We start from the raw sequence: 18,094 nt of genomic DNA, 5'->3' as shown, positions 1-18,094 counted from the left end.
GACAGTATGACTTTGGAAGGAGGGGCAGGCTTAACCATATTTCTTATTTTAAACATGGGAGGAGATCACTGTAAGTATGTACGTTAAACTTAGGTAGTTGTCTAGTGCAACTCATTAAAAAGTAATAATATTAATTTAATGTTGATCTCTTCTACCCAAATATGACCCCACTCTCTTTCTCTCTCTCTCTTTTTTAAATATTTTATTGGGGTTTTAAAATTACAAAGTTAAAAGTTAGAAATGGAAAAGAAAATTGAAAATACAAATTATAAAGAAAAGGAAAAGAAAAGAAAAGGTGAGATAAAGTAAAAGAAAAAGAAAAAAGAAATGAAAAACAGATAACTTCCAATCTATCTCTGGTCTTAGGAATAATAAGAGTATCATAAGTGCTAGTTTTTAATGCATTAAGTAGGAATAATTATTTGTCAAAACATATCCCATTACATTTACTGTATAATCTAATCTTCAAATCCCCATGTAAGCTTTGCCCCGCCTGCATTTTGCAAATAGTCCATCAATGGTTTCCATTCTTTAAGGTAATAATTATTTGAGTTTTCTTTTAATAAGCAAGTCAGTTTATCATTTTCTGCCATTTCCATCAGTTTTAAGCCCCACTCTCTTTCTCAATGCAGCCCTTGCTGTGCCACTCAAATGTTGGTGCACCTCTTAATCCAACGAAAGGGCAGGCCCCTGTTCTAGACCAACATAAATTGTGCTGATTCTGTTGATGGATTGGTCTTCACTCATACTTTTTTTGGTTGCTTGCTTAAATCTGCCTTGGTTGTTCCCATAAATAAATAAGATACGGAGCAATAACTGGAAAGGAAACAGAATGACAATAAGATAAATTATCAAATTGAGAAGTGCACTTTCTGTGAAAAAGAACCTGAAACAATAATCCCACCAGTTATGTTATGATTTATGTTTTGTTACTGGTGCTTACTAATATTATGCAATTCAAGGGAGATCCTTTCACTTGTCATGTTTAATATAATCAAATCAGATTTCTACCCCATTAAAATGTTCAGTTCCCAGAATCCAAAAGCAAGCAAAACAAATAGCCGAAGAACTAAGGCACAATATAATTTCCAGTGTGATATGATGAGAGGAAACTTAAAACATTTATATGTATACACAAGTTAGCCTAAAAATCTCATTCCAGAGCAAGGGAGTCATATGCAGTCCAAATCAGGCATAGCTTCTGAATGCAGACTGAGGTTTCCTTCTACAAATATTACTAGTGGTTTATGTACCTACCCACTAAGAGGAAGAATAAATCATTTTTTCTAACTCATCAGGCACATTGGGTTTTTCCAATTCTGTTGGGATGGACAATAGCTCCATTCATCAATTATAGTATGGAGCGAAGGTGCCATACTATAATTAATATGAGTATTCAGGGTAATCAAAAGCTTTCCATTGGTTAATTCTTTTCAATATTTCCCACTATTTATATATTAAGATATAAAACAGCATTATAGAATTCTACTCTTCCAACAAGGAAAGCTCTCTAGTAGCAATTTTTGGACAGATTCCCTACCTGACAAATCTCAAGAACCAAACTACTCGTGATCATGCCCTTATTTACATGAATAAGTCCAAGAAAAGAAAAGAAAATGTCCAGGACTGGAAATCATAAATGTAAAGCTCAGGAACTCAAAGAAAAAAAAGAAAAAAAAGAAATAAGGGGGCGCCTTTTTAAAATTCCTAACAAAATGGGAAGATGAGTCAAACCAGAGGGGGTGCCAGAATTTGACTTTGCCTAGGGCAGTGTTTCTCAACCATGGCAACTTTAAGATGTGTGGACTTCAACTCCCAGAATTCCCCAGCCAACCATGCTGGCTGGGGAATTCTGGGAGTTGAAGTCCACACATTTTAAGGTTGCCAAGGTTGAGAAGCACTGGCCTAGGGCATCAAAATGTCTATAGCCAGCCCTGCTCTAACAAAGAAGAACATAAAGTTACTCCTTGAAATCATTTGGTCACAGCACAGATCTGCTTTCACTGGAACTCATGAACATTAGGACTATTGTCTTAGTCCTGATCCCACTCCATTAAAAGTTTTGAGTTTGGAGGTGGGTTAAAGGTAAATGTTTTGTGGATGAAATGAAGCTGTGAAGTATAGTCTCTCCTCTGCTAATCCCATAAGTCATTCCAGCCACACCAGTTTCTCAGACTCAAAACTCATTAAAAAAAAAAAACCCCTATATGAAGTATCATTTAATATTGCATGTTGATACTGATTATTTTCTAGCCACAGGGAATCCTTGGGTGATGCTACTGGAGTGACCTTGATATAAGAATGACTGCTGCTGGACTGCTAGCCTTTATGCAGTAGGCAAACGAGAGCATCTGAAAGGAGTAACATAGCCCAGAACCTCAAACATGCACTTACTTTTGGCACTTGTCTTCAGTCAAGAAATAGCAGCTTCTTTGCCATATCAGAGAAGATGATGGCCTGAATTTAAGTAGGGCTCCAGAGCACATCAGGAAAAAAGGGAATGTATGGGGAGAGCCAATGATAAAACTGGCCACTAATATGAGCAACTGGGGTCAAGTTAGTGTGAACACTGCAGCGAAGGTAATGTGACTTTGTATGTTGAAGTACAACTAATTGTGACCCTTGAAAACCTTGGGTGTAACTTTTTCAGACCATAAAAGGCTGCTGTGGGGACAAAGTCCCCTTAAATAAGGAACCAAAGTATCTGGAGATAGATGCAACAAAGTATCTTTTATTGGCATGCACAATAACAGTGATCACCAGCCAAAGAATGCAAAAGAGAGCCGCAAATTAAGCAAGGTTATGGGATATATACCCCCAGAAATGTTACATAGGAAAGATATAGTAAAGTAAATCCTACTTTGACCTTTACAGCTGGAATGCGCCATCTGATAATACTATGCTTTGACCTTATGATGGCTATCCCAGAGCCTCTACATTCTTCTCTCCTAATGGTACTCGAGCCCATCCTAATTACAGATACTAACATTATGTATCATAAACAGTGGCATTTATTGTGCTCATACCTTGCCTCCCCTCACACCAAGGGAAAGACCACAGTCTGGTTTCTGTTATCTGTCTCCTCTCCCTCCAGGGTGATCAGATGACTTGGTTGGCCTGCTCCTTTGTATTTCTTATGCTATGCGCAAGCCATCATACATGATAACCCTCCACATTCCATTCCATAATTGTTATTTGCCACTGATAGAAAGGGGAATTTTTAAAATACATAATCAGAGAATATATTGAATGTTAATTAAATGGAAATGAAATGAAATCTAATGTCAGTCTTTGTCCTGGTAGACCTTGGCCTAGAAAATACAGTGGAGCCCAGTGAAAACACTGGCTTTTATCAATGCAAGAATTGACTGGGGTTGAATTGGCTGTTTATTTAAGGAGCTGAGATCCAAACCACATGAATACATAATTGCCCCTGATGACAATACCAAGTGGTTGACTTTGCCCTCAATGCTGTCTCTATGGCCATATTTCTGTTTTGTAAAAAGTGTACATTGGGGTATATGTTAAACATACTATAAACCATTCAGAGTTGCTTTTTAATGAGATGGGCAGTGACAAATTTGATATATAAATAAATAAATATACATTGGGATATTGCTTTCAAAATGGCATACATTATGAAAAATTGTACATAAAGAAATATTTGGGAAAGTTGTGTTGCAAACAGTGTTTTAGGGATGGTACACAAAAGTTGTTTGTTAGAGAAAATTGCTACAACTATGAAAGTGGCATTCTAGTAATTTTGCTAAGAAGAAATATACAAAAAAAAAAACTTGATGGAACAAAATAAAGCTTGAAAATCTGTGACATTGCTACAGTCTTTATTTAAAATAGCCCTCACATCCCTTCCTCCCTGCATTTAAGTGTTTGTTTCTCCTTCTCCTTCTCCTTCTCCTTCTCCTTCTCCTTCTCCTTCTCCTTCTCCTTCTCCTAGAACAGCCCAGACTGGTGTAATCAGACTATATCTTGAATGATGGGAACTATGATAGGGAAGAAAAGGCTAGTTTTAGAGCAGGGATTCTGTTGTTGTGGTCTGTCAGCACTTCAAGTGCTAACAATGCAAATGTCAAAAGTTTGAGAGAAAGTGGACAAGAGAGTTTGAGTAACTTGGTTCACACACCATACTTAGTGGTGCTTGGCTTACCCAGGATTTGTTGCATCAACCACAGTTGACTGGGTTTGACAACCTACCAAGTCATAAAGGTGTGGTAGGCCAATTATTTGCACCTAGGGCCCATACTTCACTATTTTTTGTTTGGCCTCTGATTGCCAAGAGATTGTGGTAGTGATTAAAAACATCAGCAGAGCAGATGAAACCATCATTTTGGGGTGGTTCATGGTTTTTGGATGGTTTTGGGTATACATGTAAATATTATAGGTGTATTAAACCTAGCGGAAGTTGAATGTGCTTACTTTGTTATTTACGCATACCTAAACCACAGAACTGTGAAAAATCACACCACTGAAGTCTATTGATACAATTTGGGTAAGCTCTGAAGGCTGCAAATAAGGAGTTGGAGGAGCTATCTACCCTTGCTATAGATAGTTACCATAGTTTAAAATTGTCAGTGGCTGGGTTTGACAACAACTAGATGATAAACAAGCAAACCATATTTTGGCTTAGTGAGATGTTTGAACCTGACCACTAAGTCAGCTCTGAGACTATACCCTGAGATTATACTCCATATTTAAACAATATTGAGAAGGAAGTTTTCAAATAATGTATATAGTATTTTAGTTTCAGTAGTATATATAGACTCATAATTCCTTGGCTTTGCTTACCAGTTCATATGGTTTATTGCTTGAGGACTGTAATAACAAGTAATGAATTGCATGTGTGTGAAAAAGCCATTGTAGATCCAACTGCCTCAGGAGCTGTCAGCCACAGCCTGATCTTTCATATTACTTCCAGTCACCATTGACTGCTAAGCCATGGTTTATTTAATAAATCACAATGGCTGGGTTCACACATGGTCTTTGTTTGGTTTTGGCTTAATATATTGTGTGAATTCTGAGGCCCATCTTAATAAATAAAAATGGTGGGTGGCAGACAATGCATTTCATTAGAACCAGACAAAGCACATTATGGTAATGGAATGTATGAACCCAACCAATGTTTTTAGATACAGCAAGACTGAATATTCAACTGTGGTTGGCCCCCAGATTTGAGCTGCAGAGATCCAGATGACCATTAGATGGCGACCCCAAGATAGAAAGATTTTTTTTTTTTAGACTTTTTATCCCGCCGTTATTATTTTTATAAATAACTCAAGGTGGTGAACATACCTAATACTCCTTCCTCCTCCCATTTTCTCTTAATGTAGATCTTAATGTAATTATATATCAAAGCTTTGGAATTTGACTGTTAATCAGAATTATGGTTGTATTGAACATGGGGGTGGCTAAAAGAATTATATTAAGAAATCGGAAAAGTGATATTATTCCAGATGTCAAGGAATGGTGTTGGAAATGTGTGATTTATCTGTTTTGAAAAAGACAACATTTTCTACTAATCAAAGAATGCAGCAATATGTGTTATTATGGCAGAGATTTTGATATCTTACAATAATATCTTGAATTGTTCCTATTATAGCAGTGAATTCATTAGTAAACCAGTGACAATTGATAAGTATAAAATAAAAGGTAGATTTTTTTCTTTTCCTTTTCCTTCTAAGTTTGTATTTTTAGTTTGTATTTTACTTTTTTTTAAACAAATCTTTTTCTTTAAGATTAAAGATTGTTTTGTTAACTGTGCATGTATAAATTAAATACATAAGTTAATTTTAAAAATAAAATAAAATAAGACAATGAGGTAGTGAAATCTCCAACTCTCTGCTGTTCTCTGGTGATTGTCTGAATTTTTGCAGTCCAGATCCTGTAGCTGTAATCTAGGGATCCTCAAAGGATGAGGCATCAAGTCATATAAATTTAATCTACCTCCTCCTTCCCCACCATGGCATTTCAGGACTTTTCATCTTCACATTTGTGGAAGAAAAACTGAAAACCAAGCTTGATGAAACCTAAGTTGCCCACTTAAAGACCAGATTTGCTTAAAACTTATTGTAGTTTCTGAATTAACTCATTTTCTCAGCTCACACAATACACTGAATCATAAACTAACCAAACTGGCTGGCCTCACACAACACACTAAGTCAGAAAGGAATGAATAGGTTAATGAAGCCACTAAGTTTTTAACTGATTTGGTTATTATGCAAATCCAGCTGCTCCTTTGCTGGTAGGACAGGTGAGGGGAAGCCATTTCTTGGCAGCTGTCAACACAATAATACAATAGTGCTGACCCTGTGTCCCATTTTGACACAAGGGAAGTAATACACTGCTGTATCAAAAGAGAGGGGACTCTTTGCAATAACTGAAATACTAGAAATGCAAGAGAGGGTTATCTTCTCAGATTATCTTCTAAAGAGATAAGGTAATAAGAGATAAGTAGATTACCTTCTACTTCAAATAAGACTTATCACACGAGAAGAGACTACTCGTAAGATCATTTAAGTTCAAAAATCTGCAGTGACCTAATTTCCCTACTGCTTATTTGCAAGTCCCATTGATTTCAGCAGGAGAGAATTAAGGGTAAGCATTTCCCAATTTGCATAATTATATACGACATTAGATAACACAGCTATTGTACCAGGCCTCCAACAGTGACCAGCAGGCAATAAGATGATACCGGTTTTAGCCTCAAGGGGGTATAAGATTTTGAATTACTATTTTTCTACCATTATTTTAAAAAATGCCCACCCATACTCAAACAACCTAAGTGAACTGAACGTGATTAGAGGCCATGAAAAATAGAGTGGAAGAGGGTGGGACAAAAAATAAAGATGGTCTTGGAATGGAATATTCCAGAAAAGAATTTAGTTCCAGGAATATTGAGCAGAAATTCCCCATGTTCCAGCTTGCTCTGCTTTCATGCCAACACCAGCTTGAGCTGCAGACGCTAGAAAGCAGAGCTTTGCCAAATGCTGTCATTCGCTAATATATGCAGATCGAGATCCTGATAAAATCCCAGGAGCAGAGGTTAGTGGGAAAAGCAGCCAGCAGCCCTGTGACTGTGCATGCCACTTCTTAAAATGTTCAGATACTCCTCAGTTCTTTTCTGTTTTGTGACCATTTCACCCTGAGCTCAATTTGGTTGCAAAAAGCTCTATTGAAATTACACTGAAATCTTGAAATATAGAATGGTCCCAAGATGGCACCTCTCCTGTTTTATTCAGCTTTTTTAGGAAGCCTTATCAGGCTGTTGGTACTGAGCAGTTTTCTGCAGCCTTCAAAACTTTACTGGGTTATAGCACAGAAACCTTTCCTGGGCTGATGTGACTCACATTTTGAACCACCTTATGAAATACCAGGAACTTAGAAGCTGTTTCTTAACTTCTGTGGCGGAAACCCTTGTTTACCAGCAAATAGTACTCAGCCTGTTGGCCTTCAGGTGACGCAGAGGCAAACAAGTAGGGAAGTCTGAGTTCTCAGCTGGTCTATGGCTACTGCAGACACCATGGCTACAAATGATGGGCTGGCAGTGCCTCAGTAAGGAACCAGTGAAATGTAGGGGTTAAAACATCCATCAATCACTCCCCTTAATGTGGGAAGGGTTTGGAGAGGAAGTGAGTTTTGACAGAAGGCTGGAGCAGTAGGTTGTGCCCAGGTATTTGCATGTATGCATTCAAAGGGAATTTGACTACCAGCTGATATCAGATGATAGCTGGGATCCCTTTGAATGCACCTGAGAGAGAGGGGAGGACCTATTCTCTACCTCCCAGAGTCTGATCCTAGGAGCAGCCCCCTAAATCTTGTCCTGAAGAACTGTCTCTTTCCTTCCTTCTGCACAGAAGCTGTCATGGAAATGTGACCTTCAGTTTCAAACTACAACCCTCTCCCTAAATCTGAAAGGAGGATTTAAACTCGTAGTGCAAAAGTGGGAATTTCCTTTGCAGCAAATATAAGTACAATTGCAAAATTATCTCTTATTCTATGATTACAAAAAAAGTCACTTTTTTCTATTATCTATTTTTTTCTAATCATCAAATTCATATATCATAAGTGCATTTTTTTCCTTTTCATGCAAAAAGTCTATAATACGTTTCCAGTCAACCATAAATATATTGTTTTTTCTCTGATCAAAAAGGTTAATTTAACCATCTCTGCAAGTTCCATCATCTTCACCAAACAAACCTCCATTGTAGGTAGTTTCAAACCTTTCCACTTTTGAGTATATACTGTAGTAGTCTCGCTGCAGTTGTCAATTATAAAAACAAAGTTCATGACTTTTTTCTAATTGCTTGTCCATTAGTCCCAAAACAAAAGTTTCCGGATTCAGTTGTACTTTAACCTTTAAACATTTTCTGAATTAATGCATGCATTTGTATTCTCTCGAGTTTCTGCTATTGCTCGCAAGATTTCCCTGCTCCTAATCACTATTTCCAGCTGTTATATGCATTGTCCTCAATATTATTTGTTTTCCTTTGAAACAAAAGAGGTATAAATCCCTTCCCACCAAATGCTAAGGAGTATTTTTCATTTCCAAGGAGATGTGCAGAACAGTTATTTATTTACTTTCAATGGAGTGTTATTTACTCCTTCTTGTAGTTATTCTTCTGCTCAGTTCAAGTCAAAACAGCAAGAGATTGAAGGGGAGGAGACAGGCCCACACCATCTTAAAGTGATCAATAGGAGCTGAGCACTTCTCAGTTCCTCAGTGTGTCATTACCAATGTCATTAATGAGGCATCATAAATCATTTGTACAGCAACACTTGAATCTGGAGAAGAGGGAAAATACTACTGTTAAACTGGAACAATTAAAGATAAATGTAAGCTACCTGTCTGGTGGGCTGGGACTCACTTGCACGTCTTGCTTGACCAGCATCATCCTCAACTAGTCCTTGGCCCTGGGGTCCTTAGCATAACCAAAATATAAATCAAAACAAAAGGAACAAGCCCTTGGTTCAGCAAATCATTGTCAATTCCTGCTTTAGCAAATGGAGAAACAGGGTAAGTTAAGATTGCTTTTCAGCTTAATTTATGTACAAGTTAAGACTAATAGTCCCATTTTATGCACACCTACTATAAAGCAGCTCCTTCTTTTGGATGGTCTACAGCAGTGTTGTCCAAACTTGGCCACTTTAAGATGAGTGGACTTCAACTCCCAGAATTCCCCAACCAGCATGGCTGGCTGGGGAATTCTGGGAGTTGAAGTCCACTCATCTTAAAGTGGCCAAGTTTGGACAACACTGGTGTACAGCAGCCTTCCCCAAGGGGCCCTCCAGTTATGTCAGGACTGCAACTCCCAGAATCTCAAACACAAATAGGTAGGCTTATGTTGTGTCTACACAAGTATAATTATATTTTGTTGGAACATAATGATGTAATCTAATGCTTTGTTTTGCAGGAGCATTTTGTTCCATGGAAGCAGCACGATTCTCCTTGTCAAGGCATCTCATTTCTCCTCATGGAAACACCTGCATCTCCAGGAAGCCTTTCACATGCATACAGTATAGAGCTTTGCTTCACTTTTAGAAATGGAGGAGGGGGCGCTGTTCTGAAGAGTTTTGCAAGAAAGTTCACCAAGTACCCCATTTTTGTACTACCCTAAGAGAGAGATCATGTGCTTGCAAAACTAGATCCATTTCTCTCCAAACTCTGCCTTGAAGGAATATTCCAGTGAAGGGAAAGGAAAGGATTAATAGGAGGATGCAGTTTGGAAGTGAGAGCCCTAGTGAATGACGCCCCAATGCACAGCGAATGATAGGCATGATACTTCAGTGACAATGAAAGACACTTTACTCATCTAGGGCTTAAAGGAAGAAAGTATGAAGATTGTTTTATGCTAACTTTTTCTACCGGTAACAGAATCATGAAAGTCTGTAATAAATGGGATTGTGTATCACTGAATATTTGTTTCCGAATGCTGAATGTTTAAGTCCCATCACCCCACCAGTATGCTACAAAGAATCAACATGAGCTCCTGTCCTCTTTTGGTGTCAACTGAACACAAAGCAACCAAAATGTCCTCATAAAGTCATCATAATTCTCTTCCGCATTTAACAAGTTTCTTACAAAGAGGTTTATATTTAAATTTCATAAAATTAACATCAGCATTAGAAAAAGAATAACACTACAAAAACGGGGACAGGGGAAGGAGGAAGAACTGAATCTTCCCCACGTTAGAATCCCTTTCTGGTCAACCACTGATGTTATCTTTCTGAAATTTAGCAAGTTTCTTATCTAGAGCCACTAACTTTTAATGCCATTTCAACAGATATGAACAGAAACCGTATGGAAATGTGCAAACCTTTTCAGAAATTCCAAGAAGGTAAATACTCCTCTTGTATAACCTCCCCTGCCCCAAATCTATTAATCTGACGTTACCAGCAGTATATAAAAAAAAATCTAAATTTAAAGAAGCATAGATTAAATCCCCCTGATCAGTTTGTCTGAAATAATCAGGTTTAATTGCTGGACATGGTGTAACTATTCCTGCAAGTTTCAAATAATAAAGCTACCAGATCTGGGTAACAAGAATCTGAACATCTAGTTCAGATTTTTGCTCAGCGATCTCGTAGCCTTATTAAACAGGGGAAAAATTGCATCAATTGTTTGGTTCCCAATTAAAAATGGGAAAGTCAGATTTTTGAATCAATAGAACTGGGCCCTCGGCCAAACTCTGTACAAATCCAAGGTGAATCTGATTGTTTTCTAAGTTGATCAACTGAGGCCTGAGCCAAATACTGTAGTTTGTGGAAGCCCATACTACAAACACATCCTGGCCTAGCTACTATGACTGTTACATGTAATAGTGACAAAGAACCATGAAGCAGACTAGGAGTTAATATGTTTTTTTACGGAACCTTAACAATGCACAATCCGGGATTTCTCAGAATAAAACCCTGAACATTTTGCTTGCCTTGCAAAACCAGAACAAACCAAGTAGAATCAATAAAGTTTGCCACTTCAGTGCAAGTATATAATCTATAAGGCAAAAGTATTTTTAAAAACTGATTCTGTTGCTTCACTTTTGTACAGCCTGAATTACTTCTAAGCCAAGTGAAATTTGTTAGGCTACTGATACGCTGAAATCAGTCTGCTAATAATCCAGTTGAAGGCTAATGCATTTATTTTACTTATTATCTTAGTGAAAATCAGATGATAATCACACCAGTGTAAGTTTGTTGGTACATTGGATTTTAGTAATGCAATTTTTGGGAGTTTTGTGGACTACAAAACAAGGTTCATTGCCCATATGTGCTCAAAATGTTGATGAAAGGCAAAGGGTCAACAAGGGCAATAAATAAAATACATGTATTCAGAAATTAGTTCCAATGAGTACAGCAGGATTTACTTTATATTTGCAATCCAAATTATTTGGAGGCTCTGCTGTGAATCAGACAGTGCAGTGATTAGTTTTCCTATTCTGGGAAATGATGTAATAGTTAAGATGATGGACCTGGGTCATGGAAACCTAGGTCCAAATCCCTATTCAAATATGTGTGACATTATTTCATCTCAACCTACCTCACAGGTGAGTTCAGGCCCTCAGCTGACCATGGTATACACTGGAAAACCTATTATGAAGACAAATTTAGGGGAAACAAATGTATTCCACTTGAACTCTAAGAGAAAAAAAAACTTGACATAAATGCAGTATATAAAATAATTTTATGAACAGCAGGAACATTTTGAGGAATCTCATTTAAACCATGTAAGAAGGGATGTCACTTCAGCCCACTTTTTACATTCAAGATGACAATAATTTCCAATCTTTCCCTTTGAGGGAGCCACTGTATTGTCACTGAAAACTTTTGTGGACCATGATATAATCCGAACATCAGCAACATAGCATTTGTGAGCTCCATGGCACAAAAAAGTGGTATCCATGGGACCCAAAATTAAATAAAAATAGCTTTATTATTTTTTTTAAAATGTGATGTCGATTTTTCTGCTATTGCCTAATCTCACAAAATTTCTGTATTCACACCTAAAATCTTAAAATATTTCATAGGGCTTTGAGATTTGGGCCACTTTAAGTGTGCATGGTTTATTTTATGTTATATTAATGTTGTGAGAGCCAGTTCGGTGTAGTGGTTAAGGTATCAGGCTAGTAACTAGGAGACCAGGAGTTCTAGTCCTGCCTTAGGCACAAAGCCAGCTGGGTGACTTTGAGCCAGTCACTTTCTCTCAGCCCTAGGAAGGAGGCAAGGGCAAACCACTTCTGAAAAACTTTGCCAAGAAAACTGCAGGGACTTGTCCAGGCAGTCTCTGAGAATCGAACCCAATTGAATCGGTAGGGAAAAAAAAGTGTGCATGATTTATTTTATGCTATGTTAATGTTTCCTTATTTCATTTCTGCCCAACCAGGATCGCTAGCAGTGACTTCTCACAGGCTGAAAACCATTTATCTACAGTGATTATCTTAAAAGAAGCAAGATAAAACTGAATTTAATGAGATCCAGAAAAGGGGAAGACTGAAATCTGACCCCCAGAAGCTGGCTATCTCCCTGGAGACCCAATGTGGGAACAGTGGAATTTAGACTATGTATCGTTTAAACCACATACAAGCCAGATGTGGCATATAGCCTTGAATGATCCACACTGTTTGCCCTTTCCCTTTTCTCTCCCAAATTTCTTCTCATGAGTTGCTGCTCCTCTAGAGCAGGGTTCCTCAACCTTGGCAACTTTAAGACGGGTGGACTTCAACTCCCAGAATTCCCCAACCCTCTGGGAGTTGAAGTCCACCCATCTTAAAGTTGCCAAGGTTGAGGAATCCTGCTCTAGAATATGCATAAAAATGGTATAAATTTTAGTGCAACCTTTAAAAAAATATTCTGAAGTGTGAAAGCTCAATTCAACAGATTTGTAAAAATGAGAGAAATTGAAAGTGATAGAATCACCCATCCCCAGTTCCCATCATTTGAAGAATTGGGTTGCTTATAAGAATACACACGTGCATAATGCAAAGATGGTATTCCTACCTTACATACTGTACATATACCTTTCCCAGGATTTTCAGACTCATTTTACACTGAACTCTCATAGAAAGAAAATAATATGTTAATATACACAAAAACAGCCTTCTGATATTCATGTGTTAAGGATTCCAAAAATATGCTGAGATGGAAGTTTTAATAATGAAATTTGCCACTCTAAGTATATAAACAAGATGCTGGCCTCTCTGTGATGGTATGTTTGTTATATGTTAGTAAGAGGCTAGAGGTGTTTGCTTTTTCTGAATCCACAATGAGAAAAGATACTGGGGTTTTTTTCAGAGTTTTTGCTGCAGCAACATTTCCCTTCCCTATGACAGTTGCTTCTAAGAAAAGCAGCCAAGCTAAACACCAATGAGTAATATAATTAAGGAGCTTTTTTTAAGGCTTTGAAAACATACTGACCTTTCGAAAAAGTTGTGATGTTTGTTGCCTGAGGAACATTTACACTCATGTGTGAGCACACACATTTGGGTTGGCTGCAGATCTTGGGAGGCAGAGGAAGCAGCGTGGGTGGTGGAGGGTGTTGTGGTCCCCATATGTGTGAACTGTAGCCGAGCCTTAGAGCTAAAGCAGATAAAAGTGGAAAGCAACTGAAGTGCGGTATGAAGTGACAGGTATTGGCCTGACGGCTTGGTGTTTGCGTCAGTGACCATTCTGCTTTATCAGCTCATCTGGCCATCTAAACCTCCTCCTCCTCCAATCTCCTGTATGTTTTCTTCTAAAACTCAGAAATAACTGGGGCCACATTCAAAAATAAGAGAAGTACGTGGAGAAGAAAGAGGAGATACTTCTTATGTAATTGTTTGTATTTTCCTGGGTACATGATTCTCTCTAGCTACACTTGGCCTGATTAAGATTAATCTTTTCCAAGCTAGCTTTTGTCAGCAGTATTGGACTACAATTTGGGTGCTGCCTGGAAAAAAACATGCAGTACTCTATTTTCTTCTGTCTATACTTCCAGCAGTATCCTCCTTCACATTCTCCTCGTTATCTGGCTTTCCCAACCTATTGCTTTTCCCAGATGTTTTAGGACAACAGATCCTGGCATGAGAAGAACCTTCACAGCTGTTTTGAACTTCATATTTACATGCATAACATACCATATTGTTAGAATCATTATGCAATCCAGCCACATCTTTTACTGTGTTTTTCTACAAACTGTGAGGGTCACAGATTGTTTCCACTGTTGGTGGCCACATCACTTTTTCTTTTTGTTATTGTGTGAAATTCTTTAAAGAATATTTCTTTATTCTTTACAGGTTAATTAATTCTGAAATGTGTTCATCTATTTCTTACAGAATTCATAACTTTCTCAGAATTTTCCATGTTTTCTTGAAATTTTGGGAGCCACAATACATCTTGCAAACACCAGGTTGGGAGAAGCTGCCTAAATGAATTTAGAATAGGGTTAGACAAATCCTCACATTATAGCTTTATCAATGACAATTAACTGGGGTGCCTACATTAAAATTCTTTCTTCCTAAGTAGGAGAGGGTGATCTTGTAGATGCATCATGTTGCCTTCCTTTAGAAGCAGGATGTTGGCTATACTGAATCTGATCCAGTATGACGTTTTTAAGGTATATAATTCTAAAACAAAGGAAAATCACATAGCCCACCTGGAGCCTGGCTTTTGAGAAAGACAGAGAAGCTGAAGTTTGGCCTGGAAACTTTGCCTCCTAATTTGATGCAGATAGGATATTTCAGGATCTACATTGCATGTTTCTGCAACAATGTCGCCTACAGATGCACTTCCTACATTATCAGAATAGACGGAATGGGATATGTTCTTCTGTAGTGTTTCATTGTAGTGTTTCATGCTCTTCACACTGTTTCATTGATATTCCCAGTAACTGCTTGGACTGCTTATACCTTAGTTCTGCTTGGTTGTATGGACCACTGTTACACACTATAGTGTGGGAAAGCTATTGTTCTCCTTAGCATTGCTCCCCATTATCTAGAACCAAATCCTGGTTCACATCCAACCATGGCTAGTCCTCCCAGAAATCAAATAATCCCCTTCCTCCTCAATGATATTGTAGCTCTAGGGCTTGAAGGGACTTGTGTAATAACTAAGAGGGAGGAAGGACAATAAGATTGTAATTATCTGTTGAAAAGAAGGTTGGAAGTCACTTATATATTTTTTAACTTTAGTTTTTTTTCTTTTTCATTTCTTGTACTTTTCTGTTTTTCTCTTCTTTTCTTTTTTCAATTTGTCTTTTATCCGTGGGATAAAACTCTTAATAAATATAAATTTTAAAAAATGATACTGTTGCTCTAGATGCAAAGAGACATTCTGCTCAGTTTGGAAATTGCTTAATCCAGTTCTGTTCACGTCTGCAAATTAATAAGGCCAGGGTATCATCTTTTTTCTTCAATTGCAAAAACATATCAAGGGAACTTTGTTCAAATATACCTGGCATGGAAATGCATGTTAGTCTATCTTGAAAAATTACTTGAAGTGGATATTTGGGTATTTACAGATTACTATATCTCTATAATGGTTTTGTATCCTCCTTTCTTTCCTTAATTAAAAAAAAAAAGAATTAGGATTGATTCTATCCTATCCCATGTCATTTCAAAACAGACCTGGTGGCTTGGAGGCGTCAAATTCAATTTTGGGGTATCATTCATTTCTAGAACAATTCCTCAATAGACCTTTCTCCCAGTCTTTAAAAGGTTTTAGCCTTTATTTATGATTGGTAGAAATTCTGTCAGAAAGGATAAGTTTTTCCCAATGTATTAATTCCAACTTAATTTAACACACATGAATCCATTCCTTCATTTTATTGCTTTTTATTATAAAAATTGAATACCGTGAAATACCATATTAGCAGCACATGGTAACATGCCATAAATAATAGAACCAAAAAATCAAATGGATAAAAAGAAATTGAAGAATAGCTTCCACAAAAGTCCCCATTTTCATAACTAAGAATATATTCATTCATTCATTCATTCATTCATTCATTCATTCATTCATTCATTCAAAGAGCTATCAGGAATGAAAAGTAAAGTTCTCTTTCTCCATAATTTCTTTTACCCATTTCTCAGTTAAAGGTCAATTTGTTTCCCCCTGTCTTCCAGCAGGTGGATTTATCTCTTATTTCATCTCATAGTATGTGTCATGCTATGATTAAATTGGATTCAAGTAATCTTATATCTTAGATTCCAAGTAGCACAACAATATGTTCTTGATGGAGCTGGCTCTCTCCAGTCTTAAAAAGGAAATTTCATGAAGGAAAAGAGGTAAAATGCCAGAAAACATTTTTACATGAGTGTTTTACCCCACCACCAGAATGTCCCACTGCACAAAAATTACTGAGTTTTCGAGATGCATCCTGTGAATAGCTCAAGTTTTGCTTTTCTGTCTCTAGTTATTGGCATAATCAGTACGATTTTAATTGGTTCAATGCCTGCAACTGCTGCTTGAGGCAACAAGTCCATCACTGTGTGGACTTGAAAGGATCCACCATATAGTTATAATGCAGCATGTTTGAAGGATTCCAGATTGGAGAAGGCTGTGCTAAACCATGATGTAGCAGTATACTCATGAGTTTTTGTAAGTATCAAATATAGTCCCCTCCTTTTCTGATCCCTTCTCCACTGAAGGGATCCATTCTGATTGCACTGGTTGAATTGCACAGAAAGAAACACCCAACTTTAGATCCTTTAAAAATTCACACTTCAGAGGGATGATGCTTAGAAATGAGAAACTGGATAGAGGGACTTGTAAGGCCTCTGTTCACCTTAGAGTCTTTATTGGGACATGAATTTCTAACATATGCTGTGTTAATAGAGAAATATAATCTATCAGATGTAAGCCAGTATTTATAGCTACAATATTTGTTAACAACATTGTTTGGACCAGCAGCATTTTCAGCTTTTGAGATACCTGAGATACTAGAACAACTTGTTAAATCCTTTAAAACTAAAAAAAAAAAAACCCTACCCTTAGCTTTTAGAGATATTTGTTATCAATAAGTAAATTTGATATATGCACATGTTGAGAGATTAGTGGAATAAAGAATTAGAGGTTTCTATATTACCTAGACAATGGGAGACTGTCTTAACTTCTATAACAAGAGTGTCAATGGGCTTTAACCTTTGACTTATACAACAAAAAATAATATGTAGAATTTATTGGACTCCATTACATTTGTACTGAAAAGCTCTATCTAAGACAGCATTTTGCTGGAGATGTAACAAGGATAATGCTTCTTTAAAACATACGTTTTTACAATGTCCTATATTTAGTAAGTTTTGGGAGAAAGTAGTGGACCATATAAATGTGACTGTACGGCAAAAGCTAAAATTTTCAGAGTATAACATTCTCTTGAATTACATACCTAGTACATGGAATTTGACAACTAGACAGCGTAAATGGATTCTCCGTGCCCTTACTATGGCCAAAAGACTGATATTGCAATGTTGGAAAGATAAATGTATGGCCCCATTTAGTTAATGGATTGAAAACCTGCTACTTGCTACTTATGAGCAGATTGCCCATAAACATAGACTTTGTATGGACAAGTATAATGAAATATGGGACTCATTTGTACAAAATACAGTAGGTCAGGAAAAAGCACAGTAGTTACATAATTGTATACTCACATACCATTCCCATTAGATACATATATATAGAATTGTAACTGTTTATTGTTGTAATGACATATTATACTTTATATTTTCTTTTTTTATTATTATTTTTTCTGTTGTATTATTTCCACTTACTTTTAAGCACTTGTTATGTAATCTTTTTTCTTGATAATGTCTGTATCTTTGTGTTTTGTTCCTTTGTGTTTTTCTATTATTTTTTTTTTGTTATTATTATAAAATAAAGGAAAAAAACTAAAAAGTCTTTATTGGAGCATAGTACTCAACCTTCTGTAATGCCTCAACACAGCAAAAAGTCTTTGCTATGAATGGAACAATAATCAAAAGCATCTACTTCTTCTTTTGAATGCGCCAATTGATGTACAACCTGGGTGTACCTTGGTTAGTATCTTTTTTAATATAATTTTTATTAAAGCTTTTAAACAAAAAGCTAAAAACTAACACAAACTAATATAAAG

This window comes from Python bivittatus, unplaced genomic scaffold (genome assembly GCF_059951505.1).
Source record: "Python bivittatus isolate LINGU-HERP-01145 unplaced genomic scaffold, Pbiv_v1 ctg000330_np1212, whole genome shotgun sequence".
NCBI lineage: Eukaryota > Metazoa > Chordata > Lepidosauria > Squamata > Pythonidae > Python > Python bivittatus.
Note: the sequence above shows the minus strand (reverse complement) of the source record.